General features: G+C 50.0%; 1 protein-coding gene across 1 annotated transcript in view; it reads left to right on the top strand.

The window, feature by feature from the left end:
* The window catches only part of LOC138447915 (zinc finger protein 850-like), a 64,322-nt gene that overhangs the window by 31,364 nt on the left and 13,524 nt on the right, over positions 1-19,434 (top strand). The gene's annotated exons all lie outside the window — the stretch shown is intronic.

Below are 19,434 nucleotides of genomic sequence, written 5' to 3'. Positions count from 1 at the left end.
GAAAGAGAGAGGCTCATGCAGTTTTGAGCCTAAAGAGCTGTCTTTACATAGACTGTCCCTGAACAGAGAAGAAGAGGAAAGAAGTCACACAAGTTGGGGACAGGAAATGTCAGATGAAGATGCAGAAGTTTCCCATAGGGAGAAAGGAGGCAAAGCAGTTGGTCCTGAAGGGTGTTTTGCTATGGATAAAGAAGTTAGATGGTCGGATACAGGCTTACCTATCTCTCGGGCGTCAAGATCGTTGAATAGGCTTGATCAATCTAGAGGGCGTTCCCATGGTCAGAGGGGGGGGCAGATTACGATCGTTGCCGGGGAGAAGGCAATGCAGAACCATTGTCCCTGCTTTGGAAAGACTAGCGGAAGGGGGCGAATGCGAGTTTGGGATTTCTCGGTTTCCTTTGTTAGAAAGGGGTGGGGCAAGGCCACAGTATATACCTTGGCCGCAGATGGATAAGGACAATTTAAGGTGCAAACTCCTGAGTTTAACTTCCGGTGCTGGGGAAATTAATACACAAGTTGGAGAAAATGACAGGAGGCAACACATTAGCTACAGGGGACATTAGAGGTCTCATAATTGCCATCCTTGGGGAAAGAGTGGATGACGTTTGGTCGAGAGCAAGGTATTCTGGTGTTACTACAGTGAAACACTGCTCATGATGGGGCATCGTTCAATAACTGTAGGGCGGTGTTCTGGAAAGCGCTTAGAGTATTTTATCCTGACTCGTCAGACATGTGACCTATAAGATGCAGGAAGGGGATGATCCTCTTGTTTACATTCAGAATTTCCATGAGGCGTGGGCCTTGGAGACATGAGAAGCATGGGGAAAGTCTATACCTGTATTTTATCATATATTATGCCAAGGGTTGCCAGAAGCAGTTCAGAAACAACTGAAGAAGTTAGTGGGCATGGAGGCAAAACCATGGCTGGAAATACAGCTGACCATTGCACACTATTATAGGCTTCTGCAAGAGAAGAATCGAAAGAAAGACAATGCTTCGAAGGGTGAAGAGGCAAAGTTAGTGCAGAAGAAGTTATCTAAGTATGCCATTGAAGGGGCAATGTTGACTAGCGGGGACGGATCGAGTTCACAACAGATAGTGAACATACCGCAGATGAATAATCAAAGGCAGTTCGATCAAGGAAATTATGGATTTGCATCCCGGGGAAGGGGAGGCTTTCGAGGCAGAGGCTTCCAGAATAATCAGGGAAACTTCCAGAACAATCAAAGTGATTCTCAAAAAATGCAGAACGATAGTCAAAACATGCAGGAGGGGCAAGTTAGGAGACTTCCTCCTATATGTTGGACATGTGGCATGTCAGGACACATTGCTCGCATGTGTAGAAGTCAAGAAGTTGTGCAAAATGGGCAATTTTCAAGAGGGGGGGAATCCAAACCCACCTGCATATTCGCAGCAGAATGGAGATGGGTTTGGCCAGAATCCGATAGCGCAGCAACCACAAGTGCCAAGGGTGCAACAAGACTTTCAAACACAGCAGGCCATGACAAATCCGCCGCAAGCGCAGTCGCAGCAGTAACCCATGCAGATGCAGCATAGCACGCATACGGGACAGTTAATGACTGCTTGAGTCGGGTGTGCCACTGTCAATAAAGGGTATCCTTTCACGGGTACAGGGATGAGACTGTATCTCCAATAGTACAGCTCACTGGGAGACTTGATGTGTTCAGTCCTATCTTTGACGCCAAATCCTCAAGAGGAACCTAAGGTTGATGTCAAAATAGGGGGCAAATCTTTTTTGTTTTTAGTAGACACAGGTGCAACACGCTCATGTATACGAGAGGGGACATTTTCAATGTCTGGAAATGCAATGTATACTCAAGGTTTACAGGAGCTACAAGTATCGTTCCTTTTACTGAAGACTTGCCAATCTCTATAGGAGAATGTGACATGTCTGTGCCTTTGTTATATTCAAGGCAGACACCTGTGAATATCTTAGGTCGAGATTTAATGACCAAGTTGAACATGACGATTTTGTTTACTGATGAGGGAATAGTATGTTCAACACCAGGTATGCATTATTTAAATGCATGGGAATTTATCAAGGCATTTACAGGACACATGGCCATACGAGCCATACTGCTAGAGTCCGAAGTCTTTTGATATGGAGCGTGCATTTTGTTAACGTGGTTGCCAGGATTAGTGGGTAAAACTGTGAGGATACCTGATGAATTTTGATTCAGGCCAAGGATACCTATGGATGAGGAGGAAGGACAAGTCTTTCCTTTAGATATAGAAGCAGCTATAGTGCGAGGAGAATTAGCTATGCTTGATGGAGATGATTATGAAGACAGATGATGGTGTACAGTAATTGCCATCGGGGAAGGTTATAGATTAACTGACTTAGCTGACGAGGATATGTTCAGAGATCACCCATCAGATGATGAAGTGTTATTTGAACTAGCACTGGATATTACTTATTGGGTAAAAGCCATTAAAAGAGAGGTCCCTCAAAAAATTATGATAGTACGAAAAAGTTCCGAATATTTTGATGAAGACTTGACAAAGGTGTGAATTTAGTTATGGACCACAGGCCCCTATGACGTAGAACTATTTAAAGGGGTTGGATAAGTAATGATTAAATTGAAACCAGGATCAATTTTTTCCACAAGCACAAAAGTACCCTATGTCCCATGAGGCGGATGAGGGTATTTTTAAAATGATATCTGCCATGATGGAACAAGGCATTTTAGTGATGTCAGCGTCACCGTGTCATACGGCGGTTTACCCGATAAAAAAATTGAAAGAGGGTTGTGGCGTCTAATTCAAGATTTATGCCTCATTAACCAGATTGTAGAGGCCGAGTTCAATCTGGTTCCTAATCCTGCAACAATTTTATGTAATATTCCTGTTGAGGCACGATATTTCACTGTGATTGATTTGAAAAATGTGTTTTTCTCAATCCCATTGCACAAGGACTGGCAAGATCTGAAGTCATTTACGTTCAGACAGACTAAGCTGAAAAATACTCGCTTGCCTTGCTTGCCTCAAGGGAACTGTGAGTCCAGCAATTTGCAATATCGTCCTACAGATGGACTTAAACAATATTGACTGAGAAAGTGTTGTATTGCAGTACGTGGATGACATGTTAGTCTGCAGCACCACAGGAAGGATGCAGACACGATTCAGTTCAGTTAATGATTACTCTTGCAGAGAAGGGATATAAAGTAGACAAAGAAAAATTGCAGTACTGTCAAGAAGAAGTGCTATATATAGGCCAGCTAATTTCGCTTTAGGGAAAGAAAATGACTCCAGGGATGAGGCTATTTTGAAAACAGCAAAGCCACACACGATTAAGCATGTGCAAAAATTCTTGGGATTGTGTAATTATGTAAGAGCATGGGTCTTTGATTACAGTACATACATAAGGCCCCTGTTGCAAGCTCTAAAGAAAGCACAGGCAAATCGGGAAAAGATTTTCTGAACTGAGGAAATGGAAGAAGGGTTTGATGAGTTGAAAAAGGCAATATGCACAGCCCCAGTTTTAGGGATTCCCAATTATGCTGAGGAATTATTTCTGTTCTCACATACGAATGGCACTGTTATGACAGCTGTACTCATGCAGAGAACCACGTTTGGGTACAAGCCCCTTGCGTATTTCAGTGGGATTTTAAACCCAGTGATGAGGGGTCATTTTCCTTGCGAACAATCTGTGGCAGCTGCCGTGTTCGCTATTGAGAAGGCTGCCAGCATGGTTCTGGGATGTTCTATGACACCATTTGTTGAACATGCATTATTTGCCATTTTGGAGAAACCTAAGGGCATGCTGACTTCTCAGAGGGCTTCTGCTTATGAGGTGGTCATATCAAAGCCATCAATCAAAATATTCAGATGTAGCATAGTGAATCCTGCCATGTCTGTAGCCGAACCCCTGGCAGAAAATGAGCAGGCACATGATTGTTCGAATTATGAAGAATTCTATGATAAAATTATTTTTATTGACGGTTCTTCGAGAATCGATCAGAATGATGGGCAAAGATAAACGGGTAGCGCTGTGGTAAAGCACATGGCCAATGGAGAGTTTGAAGTATTGACAAGTGTACGACTACAATCTCACTTTTCAGCACAGGCTGCAGAATTAGTGGTGCCGATTGTTGTGCTCTAGAAACATGCAGACCAGGAAGTAACAGTGTACAGTGACTCCCCCTATGTGACACAGAGCTAGCACGTTGGAAAAGGAGGGGCAACATCCGAGCACACGGCACTCCAGTGCAACGGGCAGCCTTATTCTATAGACTCATTAAAGCACTGCAACTCCCAGTAGCCATCGTAGTAGTTAAATGCGCCGCTCGCACTAAGAGAACAGATTTTATCTCCCACGGAAATCAAAAAACAGACTAGGAGGGAAAACATGTTGCATGTACAGATGAGATCATGACATTTGAAAAGCCTGATGTGAATGAAAGAATGGCGGTGATGATGATGAGTGTATCTGAATCATATAGTAATTTGTCTAAGACTTAGTTAATGGCGGTCCAAGGGGAGGCACCCCAGGATGAAAAGGACTTCTGGAAACAGAGGGGGGGGGGTGTTCTTTATCCCCTTCCAAAGCATTGTGGCAACAAGACAGCACTGGTAAACCGGTGACGTCTGTTGCCTTATTAAGGGTGGTGCTAGAACAACTACACTACCCTGCGCACGTCACTATAAAGAGCCTCGCCGCAACTATTGCGGAGGAATGGTTTGTTCCAAATTTGTTAGAACACGTTGCATTTTATATAATAAACTGTATCGTATGTCAAAAGTTTACCGCTAGGCACACACTGCGCACCATTAGGAGAGTTATTCCAAGGCCTAATGGTCCCTTTCAACATTTACATATCGACAATGTCAACATACTGCAAGTTTGCAATGGATAAAGATGCAAGTTTGCAATAGATATAGATATATGATCGTAGTGGTATGTCCCTAGTGTGACTAGTATTTCCTAGATGGGGAATATGTGAAGTATTGAGATCAGATAATGGCCATCATTTTGTTAATTAAGTCTTTGAACAGATAAGCTTAGTATAAAACCTACGTTTTTGTCTGCTAATCACCCGCAAGCGAATGGGATCTGCAAGAGACTCAATGGCTTGCTTAAGGAAAGAATAGCCAAATTGAAGCCTACCTTGAAGAAAGGGTGGTTGCATTGTCTACCACTGGCATTATAGGCATTGAGAAATCAACCAGGGTCAGACCACCATCTTACACCCCACGAAATAGTGGCAGGGAGGCAGATGAGGATGCCCCTCATTCCTCCATCTAGAACTAGAAGTGATGCCCAGTCAGCAGCAGAATTGTTAGGAAAGGAGTTACGTGAGTACCTTACATGTATGATTGCAAGTGTATCTGTCATTTTGGGCAGCTCAAAAGACAGGGGTGTGGGGCAACACAGAACACGGGAGGAGATGCTACAACAACCGGAGCTGAAGTACTCTGTCTTCCTAAACCTTTTCCCGGAGAAGCGATCTTAATCTGCAATTTCACCAGGAAGTGGATAGAGCCTCGCTTCAATGGTCCCTTCATTGTGGAAGACGTCACACCTTCTGCAGTCAAATAGCAAGGCAGACGCGCTTGGATTTTTCTCAGTGACACAAATATCTATACTGGAGAGACCCCTTAACCCCCACCTCCCAGCGATAGAGAGCATCAGTGAAGAACCACAGCACGTGCAGACTAGGTCTATGACGAGGAAGATGGACGCAGAAGCGGCCAAATAAATAAAAAAAGAAAAGCATTGGACTGTGGCTTAGTTCGAGACACTCTTTTAAGCTACCAAAAAAGGATTCAAGGGAAGTTACATGTTCTTGAGCCACAGAAGTTCGGACTGGGACATCCTTAAGTCTTGATCGAGAAGGAGAGAATGCCAAATTCGGAGCTTCTTTTCGATTACTGGAAAAGGGTATAGTGCCCTAATTCCTTTTTCACTGAAACACTTGTTGGAGGTGCCCATGGTGGTACCTAATGATAATGCGCACTGGATCATTCTTGCTTTATTTATCTACGTGTTGTGCACGTATCTCTCACTCGTGGGAAGAACATTTGACATTCGTAATTTTCTGAAAGATTCTAAAAATGGTCCAATTGTGAGGAGACTGCTTGCAGCCATAATAGAGCAAGTGCTCCAGCTTCCTGAGTATCGTTCGAAAGACAGCACAGATGCCCCTGTCTGATTATAATACGCATAGACTGGTCGGCATGGTCTTCTATTACCTTATAGAAGAATGCCTGCATCTCGTTGGACGGTCAACTGATGTTCGTACATTCCTGAGAGACCCAAGAAATAACATAGCGCTTAAACAAATGTTAAAGGACATTATCGAGCAAGTGAGTCTTTATTCTGAGAGAACATTGAGAACCGAATGAAGCTTCTGAATGAGGACACGGAGAACATACTTGCTTTTGTCTTCTACTATCTGCTGGAGAAATATCCACACTATGTTTGGCAAAAAGATGATGCTTTTGTATACATAAGGAATCCAGTGAATCGTCCTGTAATCAGTCAACTGATCGAAGAGCTTGTGGGGAAGATCAAAGAGCTCCCTGAGTTTTTTTTAATGATGTTGCCCGAATCAATTTTGTTTTTTCCTTCCTTAAAAAAAGAGTAAGAATGGGCAGCATCAATAGTACTAATGTAGTGACTGACAACGTCAGACAACCACGATGTGCAAGAGGCCATTGCTGCAAAAAGTGGACCTACTTGAATTTGATTTATTCATGTATTTTGTTCCTAGTGATACTTCTTTCGCTTCAGTACGTACTGCTTATTACTTTGATCCCAGCAAAACAAATGGTCCTGTTCATCTGTCTGTACCGAAGGAGGGTACACATGTGGTCATTGCTAGACAACCGAGACCTTATGTGATTGTCCCTACTGTATGTGTAGGCAATTAATCCTGAGGTAGACAAACTAGGGATTCCTTTCAAGAAAAGGTCACATACAGAGCTCTTAGTAGAATCTCTATGGCCATCCTTTGCTGCTGCTAAACAAAAGCTTTGAAAACTTTCTCCTACACAGGTAGCACATGTAAGGATATCTAGTATACTGATAAATAATACTGGCATTGGTCCAGTGAGGAAGAGTTATGTTAATGTGCTTAAAGAAATGATTGCTGAAGCCCTGAAGAAGGGAATGAGACCTAAACAAAGTATTAGAGGGGATGATCATGAGTTAAATGACGCAAGTGATCCACCTAGTTCTCACCCAAATTCACAGCTCTCCTATCCGGGAAAACCGGGAACTTTTGGTAGACCTTAAGTGGACGGTTGATGCCGACCTTGCCGGGGCCCTGATTTCATTTGATTTCTCTGCTGCCTCTGACACATTGACCACGTTATCCTATTGGGTATTCGGGGTAATTCTCTGGCTTCGTTGGAATCTTTTCTGGCACAGAGAGCACAATCCATGCCATCCCTTTCCCCCATTATACGTTACTTATGGTGTACCACAGGGCTCTTCCTTTCGCCCTCTTTCATCTATATCTGAGACCACGAGCCGATGTGGATTGGTCTTGCAGTCTGACCTTTCCTATGTATGGTGATGACACCCAGATGGTCATCCTCTGTCTGTGGGGGCGACCTGGAGTTTATTGCAGATCAGTGTAAGAGTCGCATGGACTTGCTCTGGCAGTGGATGAATAGAAATAGATTGAAATATTTTCAAACTCTGATGGTCTGCTCTGTTCTTTAAATAAACACTGAGAAGATTGCCTTACAATTGGGGCATTTGGTACTTGGGGGCCTGGCCTCATTCTTGGGGATAGTGTTCAGGATTGGCAGCTGGGGTCATGTTTCTGCTCCTCCTAGTTGTGGCATTTGGCTCTTGGGGGCCTGGCCTCAGTCTTGGGGATAGTGATCAGGATTGGCAGCTTGGGGTATGTTTCTGCTCCTCCTAGTTGGGGCATTTGGCTCTTGGGAGCCTGTCCTCATTCTTGGGGATAGTGATCAGGATTGGCAGCTGGGGTTATGCTTCTGCTCCTCCTAGTTGTGGCATTTGGCTCTTGGGAGCCTGTCCTCATTCTTGGGGATAGTGATCAGGATTGGCAGCTGGGGTTATGCTTCTGCTCCTCCTAGTTGGGGCATTTGGCCCTTGGCGGGGCCTGGCCTCCGTCTTGGGGATAGTGTTCAGGATTGGCAGCTTGGGATATGTTTCTGCTCCTCCTAGTTGGGGCATTTGTCTCTTGGGGGCCTGGCCTCAGTCTTGGGGATAGTGGTCAGGATTGGCAGCTTGGGGTATGTTTCTGCTCCTCCTAGTTGGGGCATTTGGCTCTTGGCAGCCTGGCCTCAGTCTTGGGGATAGTGATCAGGATTGGCAGCTTGGGGTATGTTTCTGCTCCTCCTAGTTAGGGCATTTGGCTCTTGGGAGCCTGGCCTCAGTCTTGGGGATAGTGTTCAGGATTGGCCGCTTGGGGTATGTTTCTGCTACTCCTAGTTGGGGCATTTGTCTCTTGGGGGCCTGGCCTCATTCTTGGGGATAGTGATCAGGATTGGCAGCTTGGGTTATGTTTCTGCTCCTCCTAGTTGGGGCATTTGGCTCTTGGGTGCCTGCCCTCAGTCTTGGGGATAGTGTTCAGGATTGGCCGCTTGGGGTATGTTTCTGCTACTCCTAGTTGGGGCATTTGTCTCTTGGGAGCCTGGCTTCAGTCTTGGGGATAGTGTTCAGGATTGGCTGCTTGGGTTATGTTTCTGCTCCTCCTAGTTGAGGCATTTGGCTCTTGGGTGCCTGCCCTCATTCTTGGGGATAGTGTTTAGGATTGGCAGCTTGGGTTATGTTTCTCCTCCTCCTAGTTGGGGCATTTGGCTCTTGGGGGCCTGGCTTCAGTCTTGGGGATAGTGTTTAGGATTGGCAGCTTGGGTTAGGTTTCTGCTCCTCCTAGTGGGGGCATTTGGCTCTTGGGAGCCTGGCCTCAGAGTTGGGGATAGTGGTCAGGATTGGCAGCTTGGGGGTATGTTTCTGCTCCTCCTAGTGGGGGCATTTGGCTCTTGGGAGCCTGGCCTCAGAGTTGGGGATAGTGGTCAGGATTGGCAGCTTGGGGGTATGTTTCTGCTCCTCCTAGTTGGGGCATTTGGCGTTTGGGGGCCTGGCCTCAGTCTCGGGGATAGTGTTTAGGATTGGCAGCTTGGGTTATGTTTCTGCTGCTCCTAGTTGGGGCATTTGGCTCTTGGGAGCCTGTCCTCATTCTTGGTGATAGTGATCAGGATTGGCAGCTTGGGTATGTTCTGCTCCTCCTAGTTGTGGCATTTGTCTCTTGAGGGCCTGGCCTCAGTCTTGGGGATAGTGTTCAGGATTGGCAGCTTGGGGTATGTTTCTGCTCCTCCTAGTTGGGGCATTTGGCCCTTGGCGGGGCCTGGCCTCAGTCTTGGGGATAGTGGTCAGGATTGGCAGCTGGGGTCATGTTTCTGCTCCTCCTAGTTGTGGCATTTGGCTCTTGGGAGCCTGTGCTCATTCTTGGGGATAGTGTTTAGGATTGGCAGCTTGGGTTATGTTTCTGCTCTTCCTAGTTGGGGCATTTGGCCCTTGGCGGGGCCTGGCCTCAGTCTTGGGGATAGTGGTCAGGATTGGCAGCTGGGGTCATGTTTCTGCTCCTCCTAGTTGGGGCATTTGGCTCTTGGGAGCCTGGCCTCAGTCTTGGGGATAGTGATCAGGATTGGCAGCTTGGGTTCTGTTTCTGCTCCTCCTAGTTGGGGCATTTGTCCCTTGGGGGCCTGGCCTCAGTCTTGGGGATAGTGGTCAGGATTGGCAGCTTGGGGGTATGTTTCTGCTCCTCCTAGTTGGGGCATTTGGCTCTTGGGGGCCTGGCCTCAGTCTTGGGGATAGTGGTTAGGATTGGCAGCTTGGGGTATGTTTCTGCTACTCCTAGTTGGGGCATTTGTCTCTTGGGGGCCTGGCCTCAGTCTTGGGGATAGTGGTCAGGATTGGCAGCTTGGGGTATGTTTCTGCTCCTCCTAGTTGGGGCATTTGGCTCTTGGGGGCCTGGCCTCCGTCTTGGGGATAGTGGTCAGGATTGGCAGCTTGGGTTATGTTTCTGCTCCTCCTAGTTGGGGCATTTGGCTCTTGGGGGCCTGGCCTCATTCTTGGGGATAGTGTTTAGGATTGGCAGCTTGGGGTATGTTTCTGCTCCTCCTAGTTGGGGCATTTGGCTCTTGGGTACCTGGGCTCAGTCTTGGGGATAGTGTTTAGGATTGGCAGCTTGGGCTATGGTTCTGCTCCTCCTAGTTGGGGCGTTTGGCTCTTGGGGGCCTGGCCTCAGTCTTGGGGATAGTGATAAGGATTGGCAGCTTGGGCTATGGTTCTGCTCCTCCTAGTTGGGGCGTTTGGCTCTTGGGGGCCTGGCCTCAGTCTTGGGGATAGTGATAAGGATTGGCAGCTTGGGGTATGTTTCTGCTCCTCCTAGTTGGGGCATTTGGCTCTTGGGTACCTGGGCTCAGTCTTGGGGATAGTGATCGGGATTGGCAGCTTGGGGTATGTTTCTGCTCCTCCTAGTTGGGGCGTTTGGCTCTTGGGGGCCTGGCCTCAGTCTTGGGGATAGTGATAAGGATTGGCAGCTTGGGGTATGTTTCTGCTCCTCCTAGTTGGGGCATTTGTCTCTTGGGGGCCTGGCCTCAGTCTTGGGGATAGTGATCAGGATTGGCAGCTTGGGTTATGTTTCTGCTCCTCCTAGTTGGGGCATTTGGCTCTTGGGTACCTGGGCTCAGTCTTGGGGATAGTGATCGGGATTGGCAGCTTGGGGTATGTTTCTGCTCCTCCTAGTTGGGGCGTTTGGCTCTTGGGGGCCTGGCCTCAGTCTTGGGGATAGTGATAAGGATTGGCAGCTTGGGGTATGTTTCTGCTCCTCCTAGTTGGGGCATTTGTCTCTTGGGGGCCTGGCCTCAGTCTTGGGGATAGTGATCAGGATTGGCAGCTTGGGTTATGTTTCTGCTCCTCCTAGTTGTGGCATTTGGCTCTTGGGTACCTGGGCTCAGTCTTGGGGATAGTGATCGGGATTGGCAGCTTGGGGTATGTTTCTGCTCCTCCTAGTTGGGGCATTTGGCTCTTGGGGGCCTGGCCTCAGTCTTGGGGATAGTGTTTAGGATTGGCAGCTTGGGTTATGTTTCTGCTCCTCCTAGTTGGGGCATTTGGCTCTTGGGGGCCTGGCCTCAGTCTTGGGGATAGTGTTTAGGATTGGCAGCTTGGGGTATGTTTCTGCTCCTCCTAGTTGGGGCATTTGGCTCTTGGGGGCCTGGCCTCAGTCTTGGGGATAGTGTTTAGGATTGGCAGCTTGGGTTATGTTTCTGCTACTCCTAGTTGGGGCATTTGTCCCTTGGGGGCCTGGCCTCATTCTTGGGGATAGTGATCAGGATTGGCAGCTTGGGGTATGTTTCTGCTCCTCCTAGTTGGGGCATTTGGCTCTTGGGGGCCTGGCCTCAGTCTTGGGGATAGTGTTTAGGATTGGCAGCTTGGGGTATGTTTCTGCTCCTCCTAGTTGGGGCATTTGGCTCTTGGGGGCCTGGCCTCAGTCTTGGGGATAGTGTTTAGGATTGGCAGCTTGGGTTATGTTTCTGCTACTCCTAGTTGGGGCATTTGTCCCTTGGGGGCCTGGCCTCATTCTTGGGGATAGTGATCAGGATTGGCAGCTTGGGGTATGTTTCTGCTCCTCCTAGTTGGGGCATTTGTCCCTTGGGGGCCTGGCCTCATTCTTGGGGATAGTGTTCAGGATTGGCAGCTTGGGGTATGTTTCTGCTCCTCCTAGTTGGGGCATTTGGCTCTTGGGAGCCTGGCCTCATTCTTGGGGATAGTGATCAGGATTGGCAGCTGGGGTTATGTTTCTGCTCCTCCTAGTTGGGGCATTTGTCTCTTGGGAGCCTGGCTTCAGTCTTGGGGATAGTGATCAGGATTGGCAGCTTGGGTTATGTTTCTGCTCCTCCTAGTTGGGGCATTTGTCTCTTGGGGGCCTGGCCTCATTCTTGGGGATAGTGATCAGGATTGGCAGCTTGGGTTATGTTTCTGCTACTCCTAGTTGGGGCATTTGTCCCTTGGGGGCCTGGCCTCATTCTTGGGGATAGTGTTCAGGATTGGCAGCTTGGGGTTATGTTTCTGCTCCTCCTAGTTGGGGCATTTGGCTCTTGGGAGCCTGGCCTCAGTCTTGGGGATAGTGTTCAGGATTGGCAGCTTGGGGTATGTTTCTGCTCCTCCTAGTTGGGGCATTTGGCCCTTGGCGGGGCCTGGCCTCAGTCTTGGGGATAGTGATCGGGATTGGCAGCTTGGGTTATGTTTCTGCTCCTCCTAGTTGGGGCATTTGGCTCTTGGCAGCCTGGCCTCACTCTTGGGGATAGTGTTCAGGATTGGCAGCTTGGGTTATGTTTCTGCTCCTCCTAGTTGGGGCGTTTGGCTCTTGGGAGCCTGCCCTCATTCTTGGGGATAGTGTTCAGGATTGGCAGCTGGGGTCATGTTTCTGCTCCTCCTAGTTGGGGCATTTGGCTCTTGGGAGCCTGTCCTCATTCTTGGGGATAGTGATCGGGATTGGCAGCTTGGGGTATGTTTCTGCTCCTCCTAGTTGGGGCATTTGTCTCTTGGGGGCCTGGCCTCATTCTTGGGGATAGTGGTCAGGATTGGCAGCTTGGGTTATGTTTCTGCTCCTCCTAGTTGTGGCATTTGGCTCTTGGGAGCCTGGCCTCAGTCTTGGGGATAGTGATCAGGATTGGCAGCTTGGGGTATGTTTCTGCTCCTCCTAGTTGGGGCATTTGGCTCTTGGGAGCCTGTGCTCATTCTTGGGGATAGTGTTTAGGATTGGCAGCTTGGGTTATGTTTCTGCTCTTCCTAGTTGGGGCATTTGGCCCTTGGCGGGGCCTGGCCTCAGTCTTGGGGATAGTGATCAGGATTGGCAGCTTGGGGTATGCTTCTGCTCCTCCTAGTTGTGGCATTTGTCTCTTGGGGGCCTGGCCTCAGTCTTGGGGATAGTGGTCAGGATTGGCAGCTTGGGTTATGTTTCTGCTCCTCCTAGTTGGGGCGTTTGGCCCTTGGCGGGGCCTGGCCTCAGTCTTGGGGATAGTGATCAGGATTGGCAGCTTGGGGTATGTTTCTGCTCCTCCTAGTTGGGCCATTTGGCTCTTGGGAGCCTGACCTCAGTCTTGGGGATAGTGTTCAGGATTGGCAGCTTGGGGTATGTTTCTGCTCCTCCTAGTTGGGGCATTTGGCTCTTGGGAGCCTGGCCTCAGTCTTGGGTCTAGTGATCAGGATTGGCAGCTTGGGGGATAGTGATCAGGATTGGCAGCTTGGGGTATGTTTCTGCTCCTCCTAGTTGGGGCATTTGGCTCTTGGGAGCCTGGCCTCAGTCTTGGGGATAGTGTTTAGGATTGGCAGCTTGGGTTATGGTTCTGCTCCTCCTAGTTGGGGCATTTGGCTCTTGGGAGCCTGGCTTCAGTCTTGGGGATAGTGATCAGGATTGGCAGCTTGGGTTATGTTTCTGCTCCTCCTAGTTGGGGCATTTGTCTCTTGGGGGCCTGGCCTCATTCTTGGGGATAGTGTTCAGGATTGGCAGCTTGGGTTATGTTTCTCCTCCTCCTAGTTGGGGCATTTGGCTCTTGGGAGCCTGGCCTCAGTCTTGGGGATAGTGTTTAGGATTGGCAGCTTGGGGTATGCTTCTGCTCCTCCTAGTTGGGGCATTTGTCTCTTGGGGGCCTGGCCTCAGTCTTGGGGATAGTGGTCAGGATTGGCAGCTTGGGGTATGTTTCTGCTACTCCTAGTTGGGGCATTTGTCTCTTGGGGGCCTGGCCTCAGTCTTGGGGATAGTGTTCAGGATTGGCAGCTTGGGGTATGTTTCTGCTCCTCCTAGTTAGGAATTTGGCTCTTGGGGGCCTGGACTCAGTCTTGGGGATAGTGATCAGGATTGGCAGCTTGGGTTATGTTTCTGCTCCTCCTAGTTGTGGCATTTGGCTCTTGGGAGCCTGGCCTCAGTCTTGGGGATAGTGATCAGGATTGGCAGCTTGGGGTATGTTTCTGCTCCTCCTAGTTGGGGCATTTGGCCCTTGGCGGGGCCTGGCCTCATTCTTGGGGATAGTGATCAGGATTGGCAGCTTGGGTTCTGTTTCTGCTCCTCCTAGTTGGGGCATTTGTCTCTTGGGAGCCTGGCCTCAGTCTTGGGGATAGTGGTCAGGATTGGCATCTTGGGGTATGTTTCTGCTCCTCCTAGTTGTGGCATTTGTCTCTTGGGAGCCTGGCCTCCGTCCTGGGGATAGTGTTCAGGATTGGCAGCTTGGGGTATGTTTCTGCTCCTCCTAGTTGGGGCATTTGTCTCTTGGGGCCCTGGCCTCAGTCTTGGGGATAGTGGTCAGGATTGGCAGCTTGGGGTATGTTTCTGCTCCTCCTAGTTGGGGCATTTATCTCTTGGGAGCCTGGCCTCCGTCTTGGGGATAGTGATCAGGATTGGCAGCTTGGGGTATGTTTCTGCTCCCCCCTAGTTGGGGCATTTGGCTCTTGGGGGCCTGGACTGAGTCTTGGGGATAGTGTTTAGGATTGGCAGCTGGGGTCATGTTTCTGCTCCTCCTAGTTAGGGCATTTGGCTCTTGGGGGGCCTAGCCTCATTCTTGGGGATAGTGTTCAGGATTGGCAGCTTGGGTTATGTTTCTGCTCCTCCTAGTTGAGGCATTTGGCTCTTGGGAGCCTGTCCTCATTCTTGGTGATAGTGATCAGGATTGGCAGCTTGGGGTATGTTTCTGCTCCTCCTAGTCGGGGCATTTGGCTCTTGGGAGCCTGGCCTCAGTCTTGGGGATAGTGTTTAGGATTGGCAGCTTGGGTTAGGTTTCTGCTCCTCCTAGTTGGGACATTTGGCTCTTGGGATCCTGGCCTCAGTCTTGGGGATAGTGTTTAGGATTGGCAGCTTGGGGTATGTTTCTGCTCCTCCTAGTTGGGGCATTTGGCTCTTGGGAGCCTGGCCTCAGTCTTGGGGATAGTGTTTAGGATTGGCAGCTTGGGGTATGTTTCTGCTCCTCCTAGTTGGGGCATTTGGCTCTTGGGAGCCTGGCCTCAGTCTTGGGGGATAGTGATCAGGATTGGCATCTTGGGGGTATGTTTCTGCTCCTCCTAGTTGGGGCATTTGTCTCTTGGGAGCCTGTCCTCATTCTTGGGGATAGTGATCAGGATTGGCAGCTTGGGGTATGTTTCTGCTCCTCCTAGTTGGGGCATTTGTCTCTTGGGGGCCTGGCCTCATTCTTGGGGATAGTGGTCAGGATTGGCAGCTTGGGGTATGTTTCTGCTCCTCCTAGTTGGGGCATTTGGCTCTTGGGAGCCTGGCCTCAGTCTTGGGGATAGTGTTTAGGATTGGCAGCTTGGGGTATGTTTCTGCTCCTCCTAGTTGGGGCATTTGGCTCTTGGGAGCCTGTCCTCATTCTTGGGGATAGTGATCGGGATTGGCAGCTGGGGTTATGTTTCTGCTCCTCCTAGTTGGGGCATTTGGCTCTTGGGAGCCTGGCCTCAGTCTTGGGGATAGTGATCAGGATTGGCAGCTTGGGGTTATGTTTCTGCTCCTCCTAGTTGGGCATTTGTCTCTTGGGGGCCTGGCCTCAGTCTTGGGGATAGTGGTCAGGATTGGCAGCTTGGGGTATGTTTCTGCTCCTCCTAGTTGGGGCATTTGGCTCTTGGGAGCCTGGCCTCAGTCTTGGGGATAGTGATCAGGATTGGCAGCTTGGGGTATGTTTCTGCTCCTCCTAGTTGGGGCATTTGGCTCTTGGGGGCCTGGCCTCATTCTTGGGGATAGTGTTTAGGATTGGCAGCTTGGGTTATGTGTCTGCTCCCCCTAGTTGGGGCATTTGTCTCTTGGGGGCCTGGCCTCAGTCTTGGGGATAGTGTTCAGGATTGGCAGCTTGGGTTATGGTTCTGCTCCTCCTAGTTGTGGCATTTGGCTCTTGGGAGCCTGGCCTCAGTCTTGGGGATAGTGTTCAGGATTGGCAGCTTGGGGGATAGTGATCAGGATTGGCAGCTTGGGGTATGTTTCTTCTCCTCCTAGTTGGGGCATTTGTCTCTTGGGAGCCTGGCTTCATTCTTGGGGATAGTGTTTAGGATTGGCAGCTTGGGTATGTTTCTGCTCCTACTAGTTGGGGCATTTGGCTCTTGGGAGCCTGCCCTCAGTCTTGGGGATAGTGATCAGGATTGGCAGCTTGGGTTATGTTTCTGCTCCTCCTAGATGGGGCATTTGGCTCTTGGGAGCCTGGCCTCAGTCTTGGGGATAGTGTTTAGGATTGGCAGCTTGGGGTATGTTTCTGCTCCTCCTAGTTGGGGCATTTGTCCCTTGGGGGCCTGGCCTCAGTCTTGGGGATAGTGTTCAGGATTGGCAGCTTGGGTTATGGTTCTGCTCCTCCTAGTTGTGACATTTGGCTCTTGGGAGCCTGGCCTCAGTCTTGGGGATAGTGTTCAGGATTGGCAGCTTGGGTTATGTTTCTGCTCCCCCCTAGTTGGGTCATTTGGCTCTTGGGGGCCTGGCCTCAGTCTTGGGGATAGTGTTCAGGATTGGCAGCTTGGGGTATGTTTCTGTTCCTCCTAGTTGGGGCATTTGGCTCTTCGGGGCCTGGCCCCTGGCCTCATTCTTGGGGATAGTGTTTAGGATTGGCAGCTTGGGTTATGTTTCTGCTCCCCCTAGTTGGGGCATTTGGCGTTTGGGGGCCTGGCCTCAGTCTCGGGGATAGTGTTTAGGATTGGCAGCTTGGGTTATGTTTCTGCTGCTCCTAGATGGGGCATTTGGCTCTTGGGAGCCTGCCCTCATTCTTGGTGACAGCGATCAGGATTGGCAGCTTGGGTTATGTTTCTGCACCTCCTAGTTGGGGCATTTGGCTCTTGGGAGCCTGGCCTCAGTCTTGGGGATAGTGTTCAGGATTGGCAGCTTGGGTATGTTTCTGCTCCTACTAGTTGGGGCATTTGGCTCTTGGGAGCCTGCCCTCAGTCTTGGGGATAGTGATCAGGATTGGCAGCTTGGGTTATGTTTATGCTCCTCCTAGTTGGCACATTTGGCTCTTGGGCGCCTGGACTCAGTCTTGGGGATAGTGTTCAGGATTGGCAGCTTGGGTATGTTCTGCTCCTCCTAGTTGGGGCATTTGGCTCTTGGGAGCCTGGCCTCAGTCTTGGGGATAGTGTTTAGGATTGGCAGCTTGGGTATGTTCTGCTCCTCCTAGTTGTGGCATTTGGCTCTTGGGGGCCTGGCCTCAGTCTTGGGGATAGTGATCAGGATTGGCAGCTGGGGTCATGTTTTTGCTCCTCCTAGTTGGGGCATTTGGCTCTTGGGAGCCTGTCCTCATTCTTAGGGATAGTGTTCAGGATTGGCAGCTTGGGGTATGTTTATGCTCCTCCTAGTTGGCACATTTGGCTCTTGGGCGCCTGGACTCAGTCTTGGGGATAGTGATCAGGATTGGCAGCTGAGGTCATGTTTTTGCTCCTCCTAGTTGGGGCATTTGGCTCTTGGGAGCCTGTCCTCATTCTTAGGGATAGTGTTCAGGATTGGCAGCTTGGGGTATGTTTCTGCTCCTCCTAGTTGGGGCATTTGGCTCTTGGGAGCCTGGCCTCAGTCTTGGGGATAGTGTTTAGGATTGGCAGCTTGGGTCATGTTTCTGCTCCTCCTAGTTGGGGCATTTGTCTCTTTGGGGCCTGGCCTCGGTCTTGGGGATAGTGATCAGGATTGGCAGCTTGGGGTATGTTTCTGCTCCTCCTAGATGGGGCATTTGGCTCTTGGGTGCCTGCCCTCAGTCTTGGGGATAGTGTTCAGGATTGGCAGCTTGGGGTATGTTTCTGCTCCTCCTAGATGGGGCATTTGTCTCTTTGGGGCCTGGCCTCGGTCTTGGGGATAGTGTTCAGGGTTGGCAGCTTGGGGTATGTGTCTGCTCCTCCTAGTTGGGGCATTTGGCTCTTGGGGGCCTGGCCGAATCTTGGGGATAGTGATCAGGATTGGCAGCTTGGGTTATGTTTCTGCTCCTCCTAGTTGGGGCATTTGGCTCTTGGGAGCCTGGCCTCATTCTTGGGGTTAGTGGTCAGGATTGGCAGCTTGGGTATGTTCTGCTCCTCCTAGTTGTGGCATTTGGCTCTTGGGAGCCTGGCTTCAGTCTTGGGGATAGTGTTTAGGATTGGCAGCTTGGGGTATGTTTCTGCTCCTCCTAGTTGGGGCATTTGGCTCTTGGGAGCCTGGTCTCAGTCTTGGGGATAGTGATCAGGATTGGCAGCTTGGGGTATGTTTCTGCTCCTCCTAGTTGGGCCATTTGGCTCTTGGGAGCCTGACCTCAGTCTTGGGGATAGTGTTCAGGATTGGCAGCTTGGGGTATGTTTCTGCTCCTCCTAGTTGGGGCATTTGGCTCTTGGGAGCCTGGCCTCAGTCTTGGGTCTAGTGATCAGGATTGGCAGCTTGGGGGATAGTGATCAGGATTGGCAGCTTGGGGTATGTTTCTGCTCCTCCTAGTTGGGGCATTTGGCTCTTGGGGGCCTGCCCTCAGTCTTGGGGATAGTGGTCAGGATTGGCAGCTTGGGTTATGTTTCTGCTCCTCCTAGTTGGGGCATTTGGCTCTTGGGAGCCTGTCCTCATTCTTGGGGATAGTGATCAGGATTGGCAGCTGGGGTCATGTTTCTGCTCCTCCTAGTTGGGGCATTTGGCTCTTGGGAGCCTGGCCTCATTCTGGGTGATAGTGATCAGGATTGGCAGCTTGGGGTATGTTTCTGCTCCTCCTAGTTGGGGCATTTGGCTCTTGGGAGCCTGGCCTCAGTCTTGGGGATAGTGATCAGGATTGGCAGCTTGGGGTATGTTTCTGTTCCTCCTAGTTGGGGCATTTGGCTCTTGGGGGCCTGGCATCAGTCTTGGGGATAGTGTTCAGGATTGGCAGCTTGGGTTATGTTTCTGCTCCTCCTAGTTGGGGCATTTGGCTCTTGGGGGCCTGGCATCAGTCTTGGGGATAGTGTTCAGGATTGGCAGCTGGGGTCATGTTTCTGCTCCTCCTAGTTGTGGCATTTGTCTCCTGAGGGCCTGGCCTCAGTCTTGGGGATAGTGATCAGGATTGGCAGCTTGGGGTATGTTTCTGCTCCTCCTAGTTGGGGCATTTGGCTCTTGGGAGCCTGGCCTCAGTCTTGGGGATAGTGATCAGGATTGGCAGCTTGGGGGTATGTTTCTGCTCCTCCTAGTTGGGGCATTTGTCCCTTGGGGGCCTGGCCTCATTCTTGGGGATAGTGATCAGGATTGGCAGCTTGGGTTATGCTTCTGCTCCTCCTAGTTGGGGCATTTGTCTCTTGGGGGCCTGGCCTCAGTCTTGGGGATAGTGATCAGGATTGGCAGCTTGGGTTATGTTTCTGCTCCTCCTAGTTGGGGCATTTGGCTCTTGGGAGCCTGTCCTCATTCTTGGGGATAGTGTTTAGGATTGGCAGCTTGGGGTATGTTTCTGCTCCTCCTAGTTGGGGCATTTGTCTCTTGGGGGCCTGGCCTCAGTCTTGGGGAT

The sequence above is a fragment of the Ambystoma mexicanum genome, chromosome 3q (assembly GCF_040938575.1).
Source record: "Ambystoma mexicanum isolate Mex_15411 chromosome 3q, UKY_AmexF1_1, whole genome shotgun sequence".
NCBI classification, from domain to species: domain Eukaryota; kingdom Metazoa; phylum Chordata; class Amphibia; order Caudata; family Ambystomatidae; genus Ambystoma; species Ambystoma mexicanum.
This window is presented reverse-complemented; position numbering and strand designations above follow the sequence as displayed.